The sequence below is a fragment of the Lepidochelys olivacea genome (genome assembly GCF_965140295.1).
Source record: "Lepidochelys olivacea isolate rLepOli2 genome assembly, chromosome: 1".
NCBI classification, from domain to species: domain Eukaryota; kingdom Metazoa; phylum Chordata; order Testudines; family Cheloniidae; genus Lepidochelys; species Lepidochelys olivacea.
This window is the reverse complement of record NC_140411.1, coordinates 229,568,779-229,592,975: the sequence shown is the minus strand read 5'-3', so window position 1 is coordinate 229,592,975 and position 24,197 is coordinate 229,568,779. Positions and strand designations below refer to the sequence as shown.

The window sequence follows — 24,197 nt, the reverse complement described above, 5'->3', positions numbered from 1 at the left end:
GCAAGTAGTAGAGGTCTCAGGCATGAACTCATTATATTAGCAGCCCTTTAAACTTCTATTCAGGTCATCTGTGTTGAATTATTCAGCAGCTTCACAAATTAAGTACTGAACCACTCTCCTTTACCACAACAAGGTTCCTTGTTGTGGAGCTGCTACTGGACCTGCAAGTACTACAGCTAGGTGGAATAATTACAAGGTTAGATGTCCCCTCTCTCTTTTTTTTTTTTTAAGGTAGGTAGACAGACATTGAAGAAGCCTGAATTCAATAGTCCCTTTTGATACAGATATTTAGCATAGCTATATTCAGAAACATGACTTTCAGTGGTGCTCACTTTCTCTACAGAGAATTACATTGTTAGTCATTTTCAATGAATTTTTAAAAAGTAAAGAAGTGGGGGGGGGAATGTCTTTGATATGTCATCCCTCAGCTGATTTAATTCCACATGGTTAGATAAGACTATTTATTAAAAGGTAAAGGATGGAATTTAAGAATCACCACATTTCCAGTTTTAAAGAGAAAGAGGTCAGCAAAGAAGTGCAGCCATAAAGCAGCTGAAAGTTTAAAGCTGTGATCCTGAAAATGAGGGGGGGGGGGGGAAGGGAGTCAGACACACTAAAAGGAGAGGGTATATTTACACTTAAATTATACTTCTGAAAAATAATGTTGAAAACCCTCTAAGAGGTGGCTTTTGGCAACAATTATGGAGCCTAATCCGAAATCCACTGTCATCCATGTGAGTCTTTCCATTTACTTCAATGGGCTTCGGATCAGGGCCACAGTGACCTTTTGTGGAAATTAAAATAGCCAAGACCCAAAAACCCATTTTTAGGCCCCTAAATTACTGGCTTATTTCAGAGGTGCTGAGAACCCATAGTTGTCATGGTGCTATTAGTCTTTGCCTAACTGAAAATTAGCCTATGAGGGCTCAATGCTGTAAGGTGCCCAGCTTTGTTGCCCCAATCCAGCAAGGCACTTAAGGACATGCTTAACTCTTCACTAACACTACTCACATGCTTAAAGTTAAGCACCTGATAAAATGCTTTTCTGGACAAGGATCATAGAGTCCAACACTTTGCAAAAGCGAGTCCTTACTTCAGTACCTAAATATGGATTCAAGTAAGGACTCGATCCTGCATGGTGCTGATGTTAAGCACTTTGGTAGATTGTAGCTCAGCGCTCTGCACAATCAAATCCTTACTTAGCAGCCAAAATATGGATATAAGTGCCTAACTTTAGCCACCCAAGATTGCACATTTTGGCCTCTTTAAAAGCACATTTGTGTACCTGAATCTTTTAAAGTTAATCCAATAGAACTGTATTAACTACAAATTGTCATTATTCACATTAACATCTCGGTAAATAATATGAAGGTCAGAAAGGTTGACTTTTAGGCCTAAATGTTGAATAGCAACAGGCTAATGCTGATGTCAAACTATTCAAATGTCCACGCAAAAGTAGCCAATTGAGTGGGCTCTTTGAAGATTCCCCTGCATGAAGCTTCATGGCTTGTCTACACTTAAAAAGCTACAGTGGCAGAGGGTATCACGTCAGTATAGACACTACCTATTCCCCTGTTGGCACAGATAATCTATCTCCCCGAAAGGCGGTAGCTAGGTTGATGGAAGAGTTCTTACATCGACCTAGTGCGGTCTACATGGGGACTGAGGTCAGCTTAACTACATTGTTCAGGGGTGTGGATTTTTCATACCCCTGACTGATGTAGTTAAGACAACCTAATTTGCTAGCATAGATGAGGCCTTAGTCTCCCACCACAAAGAAAAAAGGGGGGCATACAAACATGTAGGTGTTTCAATAATTGTCTGTATGTGCAATTATACTAAGTTTGTTATTTAATAACAGAAAAACAAGTTTAGAGTTGAACAAGGCATTCCTCCTTGTTAAGCAGCCCTCAGTTTTAAAAAGAAGACATGAAGTGACTGGTCAGGAAGTCTGTTAAATGGGAAGAATAATGCAGAATTCCTCCAGTATAAAGAAACAAGGAAATATCTAAATAAGAGGGACAGCCTTAATTAATCAAAGTTTCTCTCTCACTTAAAACTCAAATTAGGTACTAACTCAGTGTTGAAAGGTGGAGTTTAATTCCAGAAGTTTACTGGTATTTACCATTTCCTTTTTCTTTTCTTTTTTGGTAAAAGTTAATTATGTGCTTCTGACAAATATCTATTAGATAAAACTTGCAAAAAATAGTTGCTATTTTTTTTAAATGAGTTTTCTTATCACAAGATGTCATGCTGAAAGCCCTGGATTCTGAATTCCTCTATATACCCATAAAACAGGTCAACATAGGCTTCTCCACATAGCCCTGTCAATGTGCTTCAGCACTGAATTAGAATTAGAGAGAATATTTCATTTTCCTTGGGCAATTCAATCTTTGGTCTCAGCCGAGAATGTCAAGAATGGTGCCAAGTTGTGCTGATGGTTTGTGTGATTTGGATCCTTGTCTACTAGAAACTGGACTGACGACAACAAGTCAAAAGAGGTCACCCAGCAGCCATCAGACATTAACAATTTTTCAGTCACTATTAACCCTTAGTGGATTTCAACTGTGTTCTCTATATATTTCGAGAGAGCTACCTCTGATTAACAACCAACCAACTTCCCACTTATTGTAAACCATTCCAACTGTTAGAGTAAAATACACGCTGTATGACCAAAGTGAAGGGCAAACCTCAAAATGTTCTGCTTGGGTAAGTACCCCAAAGCTCAGATATTTATTTAGATGTAAACTGAATTTCTCCAAATAATTTTAGTTTAAAAATATGAGACTAAGCCTCAAGTATAAATTTTCATCAGAAATCTTTTTGTCCCAATCTTCTCAGATTTCTTGCTGCTTTTTCTACCTATCTTAAAGTTTTATACTGTTGCTCATCATCATAGTGTATGAGCACCTTCCACATTTATCAGATCGGCAATAGTTAAATTCCTAGTGGAGTTCAGAGTCTGTCTTCTCTTTTTTTCAGATTCTGCTTGGGATGTGGAATTTTTCAGAGATACAGGTTTGTGTGTCATTCTGTTTATGTTGGGAAAGCTTTCTCAAAGAGGAAGGTCTTCCAATGTGATCTAGAGATCATCAGATAATCTCTTCTGGATCCCTCATCTGAATATGCTTATACCTAGCAGTCGCATGCTTCACTCTATGCTTTGTGATCTGCATTGTTCTAGAGAAGTACAACTATCAAGTTGGTTCACAGATAGCAATGTGGTCTCCAATCTAAATGGGATTTGATCTATTCCTTTTTCATGCTCCTTTGGCCCTAGTTAGAGCCAGGAACTGTGTATGAAACAGAAAAATACCAAATTGAAAATGCAAAGTTAACAAAACTTTTTCAAACCTCAAGAGTTTGGGATTCAGTTCCAATTCTAATTAAAATAAGACCTGAGCCAAAAGTTATCTGAAACAGTTCAGCTTCTTTATAAAACTGATTTGAAAGATCTGAATATCAAAGAGTCAGGATTCCAAAATCTCATAAGGAATTAGTTTATTAACTGCTTCTCAAAGTATTAGACAGCCACAGTGGCCTTTATTATTGAAAATTGTTCAGAGTAAAATATTAATGGAAGATTCGTCGATCCATTTGCACAAAGTGTTCCACTTACCATCATGATCCCTCTTTGGTTGTTCTAAATGTACTTTCAGATTAATATCAATCCTACCCATGGCATTTCTTAGCTATGCGCAAAGGTTCCAGGAAGTCACCAGGAAGCATCAAGTTAAGTTCTACAGCTAAATTGGTCCTTCTCAGCTTCAACATCTTTCCAATTCTATCAGCAGTATGCTTCCCCACCACCATCTTTCTATTACGTTAATTTTGGAATTTCATATTTTCTTCTCTTTTTGTCTCTGATCCTGCAAACCCCCTCGTATAACCTTAAGCACATAAGTAGTTCCATTAAAGTCAATAGAAGTTTTGCTTAGTAAGTATTTACCAGGCCCACCGATGGGGTGGGGGTGGGCGGTGGCGGCAAAGGGGACAATTGCCCGGAGGCCCGGGAAATTTAAAAGGGCCCAGGGGGCCCCAGCCGCCACCACTGCTGCGGTAGTGACAGGGAGCCCCGCATAGGGTTGCCAGGCGGCCAGTTTTTGACCAGAACGAGCAGTCGAAAATGGACCCTGGTGGCCCCGGTTGACACCACTGACTGGGCCATTAAAAGTCTGGTCAGCAGTAGGGGGGATGAGGAGGCGGGCCTGTAGCAGCTCTTTCTCTGTGGAGCTCAGGGGTCGTGTGAGCCCCGGCAAGCCAGGGGTGGGTCCCAGCAGAGGGACTGGGAAAGGCATTTGGCTGCAGGCTGCGGTCGGCAGGTTAACCCCAGACAGCAGCCTCCACGGTGGCCAGGGGCTCCCTGTGGAGCGGGAATTGTGGCCTTCAGGAAGTGCCTTCACCTCCCTCCTTACCCGGCCCACTGCTCCGCGGACAGCAGGAGCAGAGAGAGGAGCCGGCCCGGCTCCCCAGGGGCTGCTTGCAGCCGGCGGCAGGGGAGGGGCCAGGGCAAGCCACTGCCACCTGCCCCAGGCCCCATAGCCTGCTCCCCAGGAGCTGCTGCACCGGGCTTGTCTTGTGACCATGTGGCCAGCAGGTAAGGGACTGTGGGCTAGTCAGTTTCCTCCCGGGGATGAATGGGCTGTGTGGAAGCATGGGGCTAAAGTTGGGCTGCTCTCCCCGGGAATGGGTCAGGGCAGAGTTGGGCCGCAGCTGGGTGCGGAGGCCCCAGCCAGCAGCCAGGCAGGGGATGGGGGGAGGTGCATGAAGGAGAGTGGCTGGGAGTCACTGAAAACGGCACGGGGAGGAGGAGGGAGCCTACAGCAGCATACTCTCTAGAGCTGCTGTGATTTGGGCCATGCTGGGAGAGCAACGAGCCAGGGGCAGCAGTAGGATGTGTGGGTCACTTGTGGGGAATTTTCTCCCCTTCCCTCCCCACCCTCATTCCAGAGAACAGGAAAAAATTGTGTTCTCATTGTGCTGGCCGAGCCATGCATCCAGGATTCACGGCAGATAGAGCAGCCTCTGAGGCCCGGGAAATGCCAGGGCAGTGCTGGTGCGGCTGCTATTTAAGGGGCCGCCTGACATCAGCGCCTCCCAGAGCCCCTGCAAACTGCACCAGCCAGAGCCGCCCAGAGCCTGCGCCCCTACCCCCTGCCCCAGCTCAGAGCCCCTCACACTCTCAAACTCCCTCTCAGAGCCTGCACCCGCACCCCCTTTTGCAGTCTGCACCCCCCCACACACTGCAAACCCCTTGGCCCTAGCTCTCCCTTGGCCCCCTCATGCAATCCCAAGTCCCCCATCCCCAGCCCCACACCAGAATGCACGCCCCCAGTCAGAGCCCTCACCCCGTCTCATTTCATTGTATTGATACAGCAATATGACATCTTAGCTATATAATCAAGGAACGTTAAAACTGCTCTAATTAATATAGCTGTGTGGAAGATGGAAGTTCTATTTCAATGAAGCATTTAGAGATTTCAGAATTTGTTTTTGTACTGAATCAGAACCAACCCTGAATATGAAGTATGGAACAAAGGGATTTTTGTAGCAGGTCACATTAATGATCATGTAGCCCAGTATCCTCTCAACAAAAGTGGTCAGTACCAGAACCTTCCTCTGAAGCATCAAGGAATCTCTCAGTGAGATTTTGTAATGGTCATCCCATAAGGAAAGTGACTTCCTTACCTCTCCAGATAGAATGTGGTTTATGCCTTGAAGCATGAAGATTTGTGTGAACATTTTAAATCCTTAATCTTGTGATTGTGGATGTTCTCATTATCTATATAAATGTCCAATCCTTATTTGAATAGGGTAAATGACAGTGTCCCAGCTTCACACACCGAGTCACTGACATAATAAAACAGTTTTATATTAGAAAGACAAAAAAGTTTTATTCTAAACGTATTGCTAATATTTTACATTTATATAAATAGAATTAATTTATTGAAGATATGAAACAATTGTCAAATAACAATGAGACTATTCACACTTCAGTGTTTGTAGAATTGGGGCATATACAGTCATACCTCTTCAGGTAAATAGTTTGGATTAGAATTTTTAACTGTTTCAATTCTAAAGTTCAAATCAAAGTATTTAAACCGCTTTCCAAAATTATTTGTGTATAATTCAAGGATTAGAAATCATCTCCATTTAAGATGTTTGATATATGATTACATTAGGGGAGAAAAAAGTTTGTAATAAAGGTAACCATAAATAATGCATACTTAACAATAACTGATATAGTTTCTTGTTTAAATTCCCTAAACCCAAGGGCTGTTGGGGATTTTTTGTGGGGGTGGGCAGGGGAAGGGGAAGAGTATGAGAGACTATAGATGTATTGAAATTCCATGACCCAAACTCAGCACACCTTGACTAATATAAACTTTGATCTTTATTTTTGCATTTCCTTTGTTTTGTAGGGTTTATATTAGAGTTGGGGGAATAAGGTAAAAAAAAAAAAAGTTATGAATAGTTCATCCAAAACTCAAAAAGTAAAAAAAAAAAGTGTCAAATGTATTACTCAGTGAATACTGAAAAAAGTGTTGTCAAGGGTGGGGGAAAAAACCCTGTCAAATAATTTAAGGGACAAAAATGCCACTGCTGGTTCTATAAAATGCTTAGAGAATATTTGACCAGGTCTAGTTTACATGCTGGAACTTGAGAGGAATACTAAAAAATATTGTCCAAGGACCTAATCTTGCAAACCTTCTGAATCCAAGTAACTTCACTCATTTGAACAATCTGATTGAAGTCAACAAGACTACTTGTGCAATTCAAGTTGCAATATATTACATATAAGTAACTTTTGGTCCTGATTTTATTTTATTAGATTACCAGCAAAGGCACCTGAAAAGGTGTGTACAAATCTTATTTGCCTTACTCAATACCCCACTAAATCAGAAAGGTCCAGTTCTGACTTTGGATGCACATGTGCCTCTCATTAAATATTAATAGAAGTACCACACTTTCACTTGCAGGAAAAATTGGACCCCTAATATGAAACAACAATCAACACATGCATATAAGCAAATTCCAAATGTGTTCGTGATGCTTAAACATGTTTCTAGCTTGTCTGCCTTCAGATATAGCATGCATATTACAAAATGAAAAATTTAATTTATTCTGGATGATAATAGGATTGTGCCCATATACTGAAAATACAACAGTTGAAGCATATCATTTCACTGTTTTTGGTAGTATTGTATACATTGAACATTTCATGACAAAAGATAAAGATCACCTATGCACACCAAGAGAGTAACATACATTAAGGGTTCATACTTCAAGTAGTGTAGTTATATACAAAATGCCTCTACGTTCAGGTTTCTACTAGTAAGATTTTTGTCTGAAACTTCATTTTGATTCCTCCCTTCTCCCTCCCACCCCTCGCCAAAAAGGATATATGGCTCCTTTATAATCAATAATCTCAAAGCTGCTGAGAAAATATGGTTTAGGGTTTTTGTACAGTATTGTGCAGGATTAAGTAGAGGAGAGGATTAAGTAGACTCAAGCAGACATTGATAGGGTAATTACTGCAAAGTATGCTATAAACATATAACAAGAATTTGTCCCCACTCTGAAGAATTTACAGGGGTAGTGGGAAGGATAGATCACAGATGGCACGTCTTGCTAGTCTGTCTCTCTCTTTATAGGTTTATATTTTTATTTTATTTATACCATAAAATAGTTTTAGTGTTTTGCTGGTGGGGGCACTCATTGGGGCTGATGTGGAGGGAGGGGAAGAAGGGACTGAGGAAATAAAACTGGAGAATGGGTGAAAAGAGGAGAGGTGAGCAAGAACCAGTCTGATTCAAGGAGAGAGGGGTTTGGTAGCTGAAACGTTGCAATGGTAGGAAAGACGATAGGTGAAAATGAAATAGCATCTAACACCAACAGAACGAAAAAGAAAAAGATATCCAGGGTAAAATCCTGACCACATTAAAGTCAATGGCAAAATTCCTATTAACTCCAGTGGGGCTAAGATTTTACCTGTAGAGTCCATATTCAGAGTTGAGTAAATAGGACATTGGCTATCTGTGAAGGTCCATCTGGGCCCAGTGCCAGAGGTGGGTACCTTTGAGTTTAGGAGAGTGGGAACACTGTTGACCAGGGCAGGTCCCTTTAACTCTGAGAGCTTCCAATTAGAAGTTGATATGGTTTTACTTTAAAGGGTACTATACTTAGGCAGAGAGCTAGCCAAATATTAAATTGGCCATTCTAGAGCTAGTAAAGATCTGAACTAGCTAACATGAGGAGGAAAGTGCTTGTTTTCAAAGGCTATGATTGTTGTCAAACTGCTGACTCTTACAGCTTGGAAAATCCCCACAACTCTAAATAATATGTGCTGCAGTCAGTCAGTTACAAATGTTTAGGTTCAAAAGGTACTATTTTAAGGACAACTAAGCCATACTAGCATTTCCCATAGCACCATTTTACAGAATGGAAGTAGGGAATAGAACAAGTCAAGCAAAGTATATAGAACACGGCATTAACAGTGTGAAGTAGCTACCTTATTGGATTATGGCAGTAGATATCGTTAGCTATACAATAGCATTCTTTAATGCTAAGAGCACAAAACTGGGAGTCAAGAACTTCAGATGCCGGATCATAGGATTGCTGAATAGACCTGATCCGATGCCATTTGGATTTAGTAGAAGGAATCTCAACAGACTTCAAAGAGCACTGGCTCAGGCCCTTTACGTGCTACTCCCATGGACTTCAGTGCAATTCCAGTAGAAGGTGCATGTATGCTGTGAGCCCCTTAATTCTGATATGGTTTAACAGCAAGCAATGCAAAAAAGGGAGAAATACTCAGCAAGTCTCAAGCCTACTGATCATATCCAAGAGGCAAGGAACCCAGAATTGAAATACACGGCAATTTAGAATTTGGGAAACATTTAGGTATCATCACATTGGTGCTCATATAGTTATTCCTGGGTTTTGGGGAATGAAAAGCTATAAATCTATGGATATTCATTCTTTTGGGAAGTTAGAGTTTTGACATTAAATTGATTGTATTTATGTGTAGATGAACATTTGATCCTCCTTTCAATAGTAAAAAGATATAGTTGGATTATCACCACACCAAGTGCTATTTTATCAGCAGCTTGCTGATAGCTCATCTTAGTGCCTACATGTTGGAACTCGCTTGTTTCTATTTCAGGAATGGCACATGCAACAGATAAGACTTATTTATTACTAGTTGGCTGGGTTTATCCAGATAAAACAAACTTAAAATGGATGATGAAAATGAACTGGAAGTACAATTTAACCCTAAAGACTGGGAAGACGCTATGAATTAAGGGACTAGTCCAGATCTTCAGCCTACGTCACCACAGGGAAATCTGTGTGAAGTTGAAAATCCCAGGTTCCAAATCATATGCAGTACTATTTCACAGAAACCACTTTGACCAAATGCATGTCCTCAGGCAGCCTCCCTTCTGAGGAGTGGGAACAGGACATGCCTCATAAATAGCAAATCCTCCAGCCCCAACATTGATCTCTTCTCCAGCCCAGAGTATCCCTGGCCTGCCTTTTATATGCATATAATATGTGCATATGTGCATATAAAAATAAGGGGTTTATTCAGGGGTTCTACACCACTCAGGGAGCACGTACAACATGCATGACTCACCTCATCCAGACCCCCTCTTTCATACTGCGCAGTGCAGTGGAACCATACTGGAGCAAAAAAGGTCTTTTTGCGGGAGGGGCTGTATTAGCCAACACCATAATAAAACTAACAGGAAAGAAAGCTAAAGCTCAATCATTATAAAAGGGTATTTCACAGCATACGATGGACTCAGGAGACATTGGGAAGACTTAGATCAGATGACATGTATACACACGTCATCAATACAGGGGGAATTTAAACTCATTTTATCAAGCCCCAAAACTGGTGTAGACTGTATTACACCTCATTTATTTGATGCACAATTTTGATTTGCTCAGAAATGTCCAATTCATCCTCCTGTATGACCATTATTTAATATCAGCCACTACATAGAGATTTTAAAAGTGGTTGTCCAAAATTTTTCTTCTACCAAGAGATATTTGTTGCACAAATGGAACTTTAATCATACACCAGAAATTAAATCCTACTTCCTGTATTTAATAAAATCACTTTTTACTTATTAATTAACTCAGAGTATGTATTAATACCTGGGGGAAGGGGGGAGCAAACAGCTGTGCATATCTCTGTCAGTGTTATAGAGGGCGAACAATTTAGGAGTTTATCCTGTAAAAGCTTTATACAGGGTAAAACAGATTTATTTAGGGTTTGGACCCCATTGGGAGTTGGGCATCTGAGTGTGGGAGACAGGAACACTTCTGTAAGCTGCTTTCAGTTAAGCCTACAGCTGTTAGGGGACGTGGTTCAGACCTGGGTCTGGGTTTGCAGCAGGCTAGCGGGTCTGGCTCAAACCAGGAAGGGCACTGAAGTCCTAAACTGACAAGGCAGGAAAGCAGGAGCAGAAGTAGTCTTGGCACATCAGGTGGCAACCTCCGGGTGGTTTCTGTGATCCAACCCATCACACACACACACACCCACCACAAGTCATTGGGAGATCTGTGACTATAATTTACAGTAGGTTGATCACATGGTCTCCTTTTGATTTGTATTTAATCCCCCTCACATGTCTCTCTTGTTCATTTCCTCAGGAGTTCCCTGCACATGCTACTCTGCCATTCAGTCTCCTTCCCTGCCAAGGCTGATTCCCCACTCTGGCACTTCAAGTGCAGAAGGTAGGGGCCTGCAAGGATTCTAAAAATTAATACTGGTGACTCCAGGCTTGTATTAAACTCCCAAGGTTACAGCTTTTTTTCTGACTTTGGATAGGTAGATGCTGCCACCACCCAAGGTCAAGAAACCCCTTTTGGAACCCAGGAAGATGCACTTGGGAATTCCTTCCTGTGGGGTACCCTCAAGCCCTTTCACCTCCCCCACCCCGGGAAGAGCTGGGAAAGAAGACAAAGGAAATGAGCTGTTGCCACCAGCTAATTAAACAACATGTGCACAAAACTCTTAGGAACACAAAAATCCAATTCCATTCTTTAAAAAGATAAATTTTATTAAAAAACAAAAAAGGAAAAAATACATCTGGAACTTAGGCTTTTTTCTAGGTTTAAAAAAAAACAATTAAAAGGATTAAGCATCAAAATAGCTTCTTGAGGTCCAGCTTAAAGGTTACAAGCAAAACAAAAGCACCTGGGGTTAGCACAAAGGAGTCCACAAGCCATAAAGAGATAAACCTAATAGTCTCTTCCTAGACATTTCCTAATCTACTTACATATCTGGGGTTTCAAATGAGTAGTTTCTAGGTATGATCTGATGATTTTCCATACCTGGCCCAAAGCTTTTTACAGCATAGTTCCAGACCTGTCTCTGCTCTGTCCCATCTCTCCGGAGAACAACAGGCAGACAAACAAAGGGGAAGTTTTTTCCCAATTTTAGAAAGTTCTAGCCTTCCCATTGGCTCTTTTGGTCAGGTGCCCATTCACTTCTTTTTACCTATGGACTTTTTAACCCTTTACAAGTAAAGCAAGTAGCGAACAGCTACTAACAGGGGTTTTATAGCGAACTGGCTGGCTGGGTGTCCATAAAAGGGAGCTCCCCCCCCCCACCTTCATTTATCACATCCCCTGCAAGTATTTCTCTGACATCTCTTCCTCCCTTCCACATACTGCCTGACTCCCCTTTCCCTCTTGATATTTGTTTCCTACTGGTGGCCCCTGCAGTTCGCAAGCAGATCTCACGCAGGTCATGCTTCCTCATCTTCCTCTTATGTAGCAGTGACCTCTAGGGGGGGCAGATGACTAGTTCCACCTCACCTCCAGCTGCTTTTACAGGTGGAAGAGCTAGTAAAGTTGCTGTGTGCTTCAAATGGCTTCCTGAGTGTACTTCTTTACAGGGAGCTCTTAGAGGCATCAATGTTCCTCTTCTTAATTAAAGCTATGTAAACACTCAGAAAAACAGAGCAGAGGTTACAGCCTATATCCTGACACCTCCCTGCAGGGCACACTTAAAGATCTACTCTTCTTGCTTTAACTATTAAAATTCCCTTTTGTGGTGGGCTCCTTCAAACCCCAAGAAAATTCATTGTTTTCAAAATACTCCTGGCCAAGTTTCTTGCTCATTCTAAATTCACACGCCAAACTTTCCAAACCTCACGAAGTTAGACTCCAAAAATCTATATTTAGACACTTGAAAGGCAGGTCTCTCTTTCAAGGCACTGAGCAACCCCAAGTCCCATCAAAATCAACAGGAGCCACAGGTGCTTCAAAGGCATTGGTCTATATCTACTTAGTTGTCCAAGTATGAATTTTGGAACCTAACTTCAGCCACCTGGAGAGGTAGGGCTGGGGGTGTTGTCAGCCTGAGGGTCAGATACTGATTCCTTTACTCACACTGACTTGTACCTTACTGCACAAAATTGGTCTTGGTAACTTTGAATACCACCTACTTCCGGGGAGTCCCACTGTACCCATTTAAACTGGAACAGAACAGATCAGCCTTATAAAAGGGGCTGTCTCCTTGTGCTTTTTATCATGATTTTAGACTCCTTTATTCAGAATAGACATCCTGGGTTTTGATGTTCTAATTTTAAATGCGGTCTGCATTATACATATTTAATTATCTAGAACTTGGTGGTGCCTTCTACAGACACTGGCAAAATTTATTTTTGATTAAGGACTATCAAGCACATTGAGAGCCTTAGAAGAAGAAAGGTGATATGCAAGAGCAAATACATACTAGAAAGTACAGCAGTTCCTATTTCTTAAGCTCTCCTATTTCAACTTCTGGAAAGTACTGTATGACCAATAAAGTCACTTAAAACTGCAGTGATAACATTCAGGACTCATCCTGCTGGATACCAAGTTTTTTCAAAGCTCAAGGTTACTTTGTTTCTTCTTGGGGATAGTCTGACTCTTGTATTTGTTGCATAAGAAGTTACTTTAAGTACTTATGAAATGTTAAGGACAGGAGACTGATCTAGTCCAACATGTCTTACAGTTTTGGTTTAACCTAGTATCCTTATTCCTATTGTTTCATCACACCTTTTAAAATCCTATCTATCTTCAGAAGAAATTCTAGGTGAATCCTAGGGCTTGTCTACCAGGTGTCTTAGCCTGCATGAGATAAATTCTAATGTGCACAAGCATATCGCATACTAACTGGCACGTGTGGACCCTGGTGCACTCAAAGTTCCCCAGTGCTCATTCATATAATCCTGTTTCACGCAATACTATGTTGTCATGCACCAGTGCACTTTTAGTGAATGCTGGCCAGTTAGTGCAGGACACAGGAGTACGCAGTAGAGCTTACTCCCCTGCTTGTGTGGACTAAGGCACCAGGTTGACAAGCTGTGACACCCACTCTTTTGTTACATGGAATAATTTACCAGGGAAGGCAGGTATGTGTTACCCTTTCCTTCAGGTAGTCCTGTCTTAGCTCCCTATTTACTCCTCATGTGTTATTTTGGATTTTTTTTTTTAAATGTAAAACTGTGTGTGATTAAAGTTATCAGAGATATGTTTTGAAAGAGGAGAACTCTGAATTACTGGATGAGATGTATGTCAATAGTATCTTTTGTCCTGTTTTCTCTGTTCTGCACCTTTAAATGGGGAGCATGCTGCTGCAGAAGCAGCTATAAAAGTGTGTGTTGTGCGCTACAGGGGACACGTATGTACACAAACAGCGTACACACACTCTCTCATGGAGACAGATTAAGGGAACAACAAATGTCAAGGCCACTCGGAATCAAGTAATTTTGTTGATCCATGTGTATGGAGAAATGGCATTAAGAGGTCAGTGGCCTACACGTTGTGAGCTGAGACTGCACCCTGTTGCATCGTCTCTCCCTCCCTCTCTGTCACACACACAAACAGAGTTTATAAAGAAACACTGTCAAGCACTTGGGCAATCACAGAGAACTCAGATTTAGATTAAAATATCTTCTGTGACATAGTGAAGATAGACGAAGCACAGGAAGCAGCAGTTGTCAGAATTGCCCCTCAGTTTTTAATATACTCTGGAAACAGAACAGTAACAAAAGAAGAGCTATTCAAACACTGTGCTCCGACCTTGAGAACCTGATTATGTCTTACATCTAGATCCCTTGCCCACAAAAAAAAGGACACAAACTCTCTTTTAAAACACCTTTCTTTATAGCTGCTGACAACCACTACCACAATTCCTCAGTCGCCTGACTTTTCCCAGCATGCTTTTCTGACAGCTGACCCTTCAATTATGGCAGAGACAAAGAGCTGCAGCCCCAAAGTGGCCTTTTGGCAGCTGACCTCTGTTTACTGCATCTCTTGTCCCTGTGAGCTAGCCACATAGAATATCAGGGTTGGAAGAAATCTCAGGAGGTCATCTAGTCCAACCCCCTGCTCAAAGCAGGACCACACCAACTAAATCATCCCAGCCAAGGCTTTGTCAAACCAGGCCTTAAAAACCTCTAAGGAGGTAGTGGACTCTCCATCCCTAGGTAACCCATTCCAGTGCTTCACCACCCTCCTAGTGAAACAGTGTTTCCTAATATCCAACCTAGACCTCCCCCACTGCAACTTGAGACCATTACTCCTCGTTCTGTCATCTGCCACCGCTGAGAATAGCCTAGCTCCATCCTCTTTGGAATCCCCCTTCAGGTAGTGGAAGGCTGCTATCAAATCCCCCCTTCACCCTTCTCTTCTGCAGACTAAATAACCCCAGTTCCCTCAGCCTCTCCTCGTAAGTCATGTGCCCCAGCCCCTCATCATTTTTGCTGCCCTCCGCTGGACTCTCTCCAATTTGTCCACATCCCTTCTGTAGTGGGGGAGGGCAAAACTGGACACAATATTCCAGGTGTGACCTCACCAGTGCCGAACAGAGGGGAATAATCATTTCCCTCGATCTGCTGGCAATGCTCCTACTAATACAGCCCAATATGCCGTTGGCCTTCTTGGCAACAAGGGCACACTGCTGACTCATATCCCGCTTCTCATCCACTGTAATCCCTAGGTCCTTTTCTGCAGAACTGATGCTTAGCCAGTCGGTCCCCAGCCTGTAGAAGTGCATGGGATTCTTCCTTCCTAAGTGCAGGACTCTGCACTTGTCTTTGTTGAACCTCATCAGATTTCTTTTGGCCCAATCCTCCAATTTATCTAGGTCACTCTAGACCCTATCCTTACCCTCCAGATTATTTACCTCTCCCCCCAGTTTAGCGAACTTGCTGAGGGTGCAATTCATCCCATCATCCAGATAATTAATAAAGATGTTGAACAAAACCAGCCCCAGGACCGACCACTGGGGCACGCTGCTTGATACCAGCTGCCAACTAGACATCAAGCTGTTGATCACTATCTGTTCAACCCGACAATCTAGCCAGCTTTATATCCACCTTATAGTCCACTAATCCAATCCATACTTCTTTAATTTGCTGACAAGAATACTGTGGGAGATCGTACCAAAAGCTTTGCTAAAGTCAAGATATATCACATCCACCACTTTCCCCATATCCACAGAGCCAGTTATCTCATCATAGAAGGCAATCAGGTTGGTCAGGCATGACTTGCCCCTGGTGAATCTATGTTGACGGTTCTTGATCACCTTCCTCTCCTCCAAGTGCTTCAAAATGGATTCCTTGAGGACCTGCTCCATGATTTTGCCGGGGACTGAAGTGAGGCTGACTGGTCTGTAGCTCCCCTGGTTCTCTCTCTCCCCTTTTTAAAATATGGGCACTATATTTGCCTTTTTCCAATCATATGGGACCTCTGCTGATCACCACAAATTTTCAAAGATAATGGTCAATGGCTCTCCAATCACATCAGCCAACTCCTCACACCCTCGCTCTGGGATGTCACCAGTTGGTCAGTGTTGAGGCATGCTACTAGGGGGAAGAGTGGGAACTGTGCTTAGCCACAACATGAGTACAACACAGGCTATGGCTACGAAGAGGGCTTCACCTTCTAGTGGTTTTGTGACACTGCACCCCCTATTCTTCACAATCATATAATATCACTGTGACATAATCACCATGTATTTTATGCAACTCATGTGAGAGGTCATTGGAAAGGTTATGATTTGCTGAATATGATTATCCTATTTATATGCATGTATCATTTTTGTATCTGAAGTTATTAATATTGTGTATCTGTATTTCAAATGTAGTTACTCCTGGGTAATGCCCACTAGACAAGATGTTTTCATTCTAGACAGTGAGTGGGGAAGGGCCATTAGGGAAAAACAATAGGCCTTAGGAGAAGCTTATCTCTCACCTGGTGAGCCTTCCTGTGAATGCTCCAAATAGCCTGTGAGTGATGGCTGCTATAAGACTACAACAACATGTGATGAGACCACATGTCTCTAGACTCCATTTTGGGATGTCAGTGTTTTTCTACAGACCTCTCTGGGAACCCAGCTTTTGGAACAAAGGGTTCCCACCAAATGCAAAAGCTATGTAAGGCAGGGAGTGACAACATCCCTTTAAAAAAGGGAAGAAGGAGGATCCTGGGAACTACAGGCCAGTCAGCCTCACCTCAGTCCCTGGAAAAATCATGGAGCAGGTCCTCAAAGAATCAATCCTGAAGCACTTGCATGAGAGGAAAGTGATCAGGAACAGCCAGCATGGATTCACCAAGGGAAGGTCATGCCTGACTAATCTAATCGCCTTTTATGATGAGATTACTGGTTCTGTGGATGAAGGGAAAGCAGTGGATGTATTGTTTCTTGACTTTAGCAAAGCTTTTGACACGGTCTCCCACAGTATTCTTGTCAGCAAGTTAAGGAAGTATGGGCTGGATGAATGCACTATAAGGTGGGTAGAAAGCTAGCTAGATTGTCGGGCTCAACGGGTAGTGATCAATGGCTCCATGTCTAGTTGGCAGCCGGTATCAAGTGGAGTGCCCCAAGGGTCGGTCCTGGGGCCGGTTTTGTTCAATATCTTCATAAATGATCTGGAGGATGGTGTGGATTGCACTCTCAGCAAATTTGCGGATGATACTAAACTGGGAGGAGTGGTAGATACACTGGAGGGGAGGGATAGGATACAGAAGGACCTAGACAAATTGGAGGATTGGGCCAAAAGAAATCTGATGAGGTTCAATAAGGATAAGTGCAGGGTCCTGCACTTAGGACGGAAGAACCCAATGCACAGCTACAGACTAGGGACCGAATGGCTAGGCAGCAGTTCTGCGGAAAAGGACCTAGGGGTGACAGTGGACGAGAAGCTGGATATGAGTCAGCAGCGTGCCCTTGTTGCCAAGAAGGCCAATGGCATTTTGGGATGTATAAGTAGGGGCATAGCGAGCAGATCGAGGGACGTGATCGTTCCCTTCTATTCGACATTGGTGAGGCCTCATCTGGAGTACTGTGTCCAGTTTTGGGCCCCACACTTCAAGAAGGATGTGGATAAATTGGAGAGAGTCCAGCGAAGGGCAACAAAAATGATTAGGGGACTGGAACACATGAGTTATGAGGAGAGGCTGAGGGAGCTGGGATTGTTTAGCCTGCAGAAGAGAAGAATGAGGGGGGATTTGATAGCTGCTTTCAACTACCTGAAAGGGGTTCCAAAGAGGATGGATCTAGACTGTTCTCAGTGGTAGAAAAGGGAGTAATGGTCTCAAGTTGCAGTGGGGGAGGTTTAGATTGGATATTAGGAAAAACTTTTTCACTAAGAGGGTGGTGAAACATTGGAATGCGTTACCTAGGGAGGTGGTAGAATCTCCTTCCTTAGAGGTTTTTAAGGTCAGGCTTGACAAAGCCCTGGCTGGGATGATTTAACTGGGAATTGGTCCTGCTCGAGCAGGGAGTTGGACTAGATGACCTTCTGGGGTCCCTTCCAACCCTGATATTCTATGATCATCTGGGGTTCTTTGTTCCCAATACAAGACTCCTCCTGGAAACACCTGAGGAACAAAGACTGAACTGAAGGAAGTGCTGGACCCAGACTAAAGGGATTTTTAGCCTGTGAATGAACACCTGGGGGTTCCAAGTTGTAAAGAAAGTGCAGCTTGCCCTTCAAGAATCTGCAGCCTGCTTGTATTATCTCTTTGGATACAAACAGCAGATCATCACCCTATCTATTTAGTATATTAAGTTTAGTTTGAGGGTTTTTTTGTTTATTTGCTAGATAATTTGCTTTGAACTGTTTGCTATCACTAATAATCACTTAAAATCTATATTTTGTAGTTAATAAACTTGTTTTTGCTGTATCTAAACCAGTGTATGGGAATCATAACTCAGGGGCAAAAGACTGTTGCATATTCCTCTCCACATTGAGGAAGGGGGCAAATTTTATGAGCTTACGCTGTACAGTTCTCTAGTCTTCATATTAGGGATAACTGGAAAGCAGACATTTCTCATGATAATTTTACATCTAATTATTCCCCCAGCTATCTCTGCTCTATGCCTATTTATTTGGGGTTTATACTTCAGAAGGGGTGCATGCCTGAGGAGCTGGGAGCAACTTCCCATGCAGGGACTGGTCAGAGAGCTTGCTTGTAACTGCAGCTGGGTGTGTCCCTACCTGTATGTATGCAGGCTGGAAAGCTTTGTAGCTTGTCACAGCAGTACAGTGTTAGAGGGAGCGCAGGCTGATGGGTCAGGGGGCTCAGTGGTACCCCAGTTTCAGGTGGCACCCTGTGGGGAACCTGTCACACTCTGCTTAGCCACAACATGAGTACAATACAGGCTGTGGTTATGAAGAGGGCTTCACCTTCCAGTGGTGTCAAACACACACATACTAAATTGACATTTTAAAAAAATATCCAACCTTTCCTTTATGAGCTATACCTGTAGACCATCCAAAATCCAGAGTGTGCTAAAAAGACTTAATAAATGTATATCTAAGGCTCTGATCCAGCAAAGCACTACAGCAAGTGCTTAACTTTAAGCACAAAAGTAATCCTACTGAAGTTAAATGTGTGCAGGATTGGGGCACAGGCAGACTTTCAATGATAGCAAGTAAGACAAGAGGCAGCATGGTATTTAGAATTATCTGACAAATGAGGAAGGCTGCACCTGACAAATGAGGAAGGCTGCACATTGCATAGCCATTGCATAGCGTATTTCACATTGTTAAGACTTTGTTTCAAGGGCTCATGGGCTCCTTGCTAAAGTTACTGAATTTATCAGCTATCCTATTAAATGCTGCTACCATTGTGTTTTTAGGGCAATTATAAATGAATACCAAATACACGGATAATGACAGAATCTAAAAATGTCACCATAGTATTGAATCAGTATTTCCAATTTTAAAATACTACCCTTTAGCTTTATGTTTCATTAAAACGGCAAAACCCTTACTGCTGTAATTGCTAGGGACAATTCAAGACACTCCATAAAGACTTAGGAAGGTAGAGCTATGTCAAATAGATACAGTGCAGTTCATAGAAATAAATAAAAATGCTGTTATCAGACCTCACACTGGATGGACCTCAAAGTGCTTGACTGTGAGGCCTATCTCCATATTAGAGATAACTGGAAAGCAGACATTTCTCATGATAGCTGGGGAATAATTAGATGTAAAATAGGGGGGGAAACGCTCTCTACTCTATGCCTATTTATTTTTTTAAGCTAAAACGTCCAATAACCACCACAAGGGAGTCTTGCCCAATACCCGTGACAAAAATCACATACCTAATAAAGCTATAACAATGCCCAGTGCAGAGCTTAGTATTGTAAATAAATTACGCAGCTAGATACACCAAGCTACTCCCATCCCATGGTTTGGAAAGGGGAAAATGCCTACTGAACCTCAACATGACATTCTGTAAGTTTCTGGTAGTAAAACATGGACCTGACCTATCATGCTAGATAACATAGCCCATCAACTAGCAGGTTCCCATGGACATGAAACTTTGTGTCTTGGTCCCAGTCACATAATCTGGGTCAAAGCTCTAAAGGCAACATGCACTTGTCACCTGACAAGGGCCAATATTGGTTAGTGTTAGAGACACAACCCCGAACACAAGCCAGAAGACAAAGAGTGGAAAGAAGAAGCAATTCCTTGCTGGTTGGCAGGGCTGGCCTTCCCTTTCTGACATTTCCAGAGGAAGTGATGGCAAGCCACTCCCAAGAACTGGCAAGGGCATTACCTACTGGCCACAGAAGAGAGCAAGGGAGACAGCAATTTGCATTTGCTTTTGCACAGAGACCATTTTAACTAAAAAAACATGCTTGAATTGTTTTTCTTAATTGCTTTAGTAAATTATATACAGACGGGGAAAAGTACTAGATTGGCAGACACGGAAACTGAAGCCCTTGCAAGAGGAAGGATGAACCTGTAATTAAAGTACTACCCAAATTCTGGATTCAAGTCAATAGAGCTGAATCTGATTCAATATCCTGCTCTACCACAGATGCCCCGAGTCATCATGGGCAAGTCACAATCTTGCCACGCCTCTGCTCCCCATCCGTACTTCCTTTCTCCTGCCACTTGTCTATCTTGCCAATATAGATTGTAAGCTTTGGGGGGCAGGGACAGCACCTAGCACAAACAGAGCTCAATGCTGGCTGAGACAGCTAGGCACTACCACAATACAACTATCAGAGGGGGCAAGTTAGTCCTTCATTTCCATATCCGGTTGTGTTCCTTATAGTCTCAGCAAGGAGGACAAGCGACAATTGTACTGCCCATTTAGATATGACTATATGCCTATAGTCCAAGAACGTATACCTACAAATCAGAATGCACCTCAACTTTACTTACAAGAGTCTTATAAATTCTGTATATTGAATGGTCCTTCTAATGTAGCCTGTTAGCATAACAATTGTTCATGGATTAAATTCACAAACAAAATAGCTTATATCAGAGATGGAAGAATCCACCTGCACTTCAAGGGGTCCTTTGCCATCAATCAACAGAAGGTTCAGTGGGGTGGGGGTGGGGGGAGGGAACATTCAGCATTCACATTACAAGAACAGAAATAATCCTGGAATCCCAAAATGCTTTAATAAAATGATCTCCTCTTTTACAGGGAAATGTGGATCAAAATTAATCCTCTTGCCTTAAAAAAAAAAATCCTTTTTAAAGATTAGGTAAAGAATCCTTTTAGACAGTAATTAATATTTGGAAATGTTCACGTATCACAGGATAAGCAAGCTCCAGAGCATTAGAGAATTGTGCCTTTTTTCAGTCCAACAAAATCAAACCTTTCCTATTAGAATAGCCATGTTAATCTATAGTTCATGCAGAATTTAATTTTGCCCTTTGCAAAAAGCAGTCCATTAAAAAACTGCAAAAGCTTAAAACTCAATGCTCTGCTATGGTTTAAGTGAGAGTGTTTGAGATAAATATTTCCTCTTTGCTTTTTTGCACATTAATGGAGATTAGGAAGTTATGTTCCTGCTCAATACAATAAACATGAGACTATGGATGTATATCTGTCTGGCTCAACATTCATTTCCTGGAACGGTAGAATATAGTAGTGTTTCAAGAGATAAGCTTCTTCAGCAATTAATTTATGATAAATAGATCTGTCTTCTTTTGTAAACCCTAACATTTCAGCAACCAAGAACTACATGTAGGAGTTATTGCTTCTTTCACAGGCTGCAGGTTTCTCAAATCCCAAACTGTAATTCTGGTGGCTTTCCAAAAAGTGCTTCCTGGAAACAAATTAGCTGTAGTGACTTAAATAAATACACGTGGTGTTATCACTATGTTTAGTTTAATTTTTTTTATTACGGTAAAAGAACAAGGGCAGAGACAGTTGCTGTTTTTCAGAGACACATTATCCTGTGGAGAAAGGCAGATGGTTTCCTGACAGAGCAATCCAAATTCATTACTGAACTGGTTTAAAAAATAGTAATAAAAAAAATCTAGGTGTCTTGATTTAATACTAGGACCTTTCAAGCATGTTTCTAAAACATATGAGAGTATATTAAAACATACGAGAGCTTTTAAAATGTACAAATTAATAATTCCTGAAGTATAACCATTTGAGTCCTATTTAGTCTTAATGTGGCTCTCAAAATTCTGTCAATAGGATTTCCTCTGGTATTCAACATTAACTAGATCATTACATTTTAAAGTGCTATTAACACATTGAAAGGCAAAATGGGTAGCCCACTGTTTAAAGGTGAGGAATGTCTGTGCCTTTAAACCAAAATGAATTCCCTTCCAAAGTGATATTTCATTGTACAGATGCGGTAAAAGCAGTATAAATAACATTACCTGTTAGCAAGTCAGTTGTCACCATAGATAGAGCTGAGGAGAAACAACAATGGATTTCAAACTGACAGCCTATTGATCAACTTCATCCATGCTCAGTGTACATTCAGATCAGCTGCAGCTCTAAATGAGGAGAGAATCTCTTCACTTGAGAGCAGATTCCCCTGGATGCCAATTTTGTTACACATTCCAAATGAAATAAAGAGGGCTATCCCCCCCCCCCCACCCGCCAACAGTGGAAGATGAAATGTTATCTAAAGCCACCTACCTCAATTCAAAGCAGTTTGAGTATTAAAAACAATGACAGTTTAATTTATGATACACAGCACTTTGTAATCAGATCACAGCTTTTTCTAACTACAAGCTCTCTGACTGTTTCTCTTCTTGGGTTGCCTGGAAAGGTTTATATTTAGCACATGACCCTTTACAACACAGGAATTATAGGAGAGATTTCTGAAGATTTTAGCATTCAGAATTTCAGCCTATCGTTTTTCTTCACACATCTCTGAGGCCAGTTGTGACTTCTTTCTAGTGATATTTGGGGGAAAGGATATAAGCATGGGGAGTTTCATGCTCCTTTTGCTTCTCTCGCTTTCTGTCTCTTATGAGAAGGGGTGGGAGGAAATGCCAATTTTACAACAGCAGAATGGGTGGAAAAGGCAATTATACCCACGAAATATAGAAAGCAGAGTGATGTCTCTTCAGGTGCAAACAACCTGGAGTTCATTTCACAGTTGTTGGAGGATTCTATATTACATGCAATTTTTTAAACCAGTGTTGATGGCAACAGAGTTGCTTGTTTGCTTTTTGACTAGGACATGGGTCAAAGCTCACTGGTTCAGGAACATTTTTATGATTTCTCCAGCTGGGAATTCTGAAAACAGAACAGTTTTCTCTCAAGTGAGCATTTGAGGCATAAACATGCTCAATGAAAGGCTTGATATGCTGAACACTCACATTTAAGATACATAGCACACTTCAAAGAAATATGGGATGGGAGTGTCTGTTTTCCCCACAAACCCCTCAGTGGTTGGTCTGGATTCATACATGCTGATGCACACAAGATATAGGGCCAGATACCCAATTCTCCTCCCACACTGGGAGTTACTCAATTGATTTAAGAAAACAAGTGTCATCAGTAATGATCTAAGTACCTCTATGGGAAGAATTTGGATAGTAGACCACTCTAATGTAGCAAACAAAGGCTTAATAAGACCTAGTGGCAGGAATTTGAAGCTAGACAAATTCAGACTAGAAATATGAAGGATTTTTTTTTAAAAGAACACTGAGTAAAATTAACCATCGGAATAACTTTACTTAAAGCCCTAGTGGATTTGCCATCAATTTGAAGTCTTTAAATCAAGACTGAATGTCTTTCTAAAATATATGCTACATCTTAAATAGATGTTTTGGACTAGATGCAGGAATTAATTACATTCACTCTACAATCTGTGTTATGTAGCTGGCCAGGTGACCATAATGGCCTCTTCTGGCCTTATTTAAAAAGAAACTGTTACACCTGTATAAAGCCAGGATCAGTGAGAGGTGAATCACCAGTCAGAGCTGTTGTGCAGTAGGAAGAAGAGGAATACTCCATTCTTTGAGGTATGCAGGGCTTCCACCACCACCCTCCCTCAGAGGTGCTGCCAGAGGAAGGCAGTTTTAATCCGATCCACAGGAACCTTGCTGGAAGCTGTGGTGGTAGAGTGTTTCCCTACTCAATAGTTCCTCTTGGTGGCTGCAGTTTACAGCAACCTTCAGGCCACTGGATGAAGGGCTGGTTGCTGCCACTTACCTCCTGTGTGTAACTGTAACCACGGAGATTCTGTGCCAGAGTAAACCTTGGATCAATCTTGGGCTATAATTAAGTCATTCATTTTCATCCCCTTTTACCTTAGGGCCCTTGCTACCATGCACCGCATTGCCCGTGCTGCTGCTCAAAAAATGCCTATAAAACTTTCCCTTCCATAAAAGAGCTCTTACTCATTACGGGAGCAGTCTGATTTTTGAAGGGGAGGCTTGGAAGATTGTGTATTTCCTTCC

General features: G+C 41.9%; 1 protein-coding gene across 4 annotated transcripts in view; it reads right to left on the bottom strand.

The window, feature by feature from the left end:
• SHISAL1 (shisa like 1) overlaps positions 1–24,197 on the bottom strand; it is a 313,432-nt gene that overhangs the window by 275,647 nt on the left and 13,588 nt on the right. The window contains exon 2 of one of the 4 annotated variants that reach the window (XM_084643260.1): positions 22,158–22,277. The exons of the other annotated variants lie outside the window; for them this stretch is intronic. The gene's annotated coding sequence lies outside the window, so the exon portion shown is untranslated. The remainder of the gene's footprint in view (positions 1–22,157; positions 22,278–24,197) is intronic. 4 annotated transcript variants of the gene reach the window in all.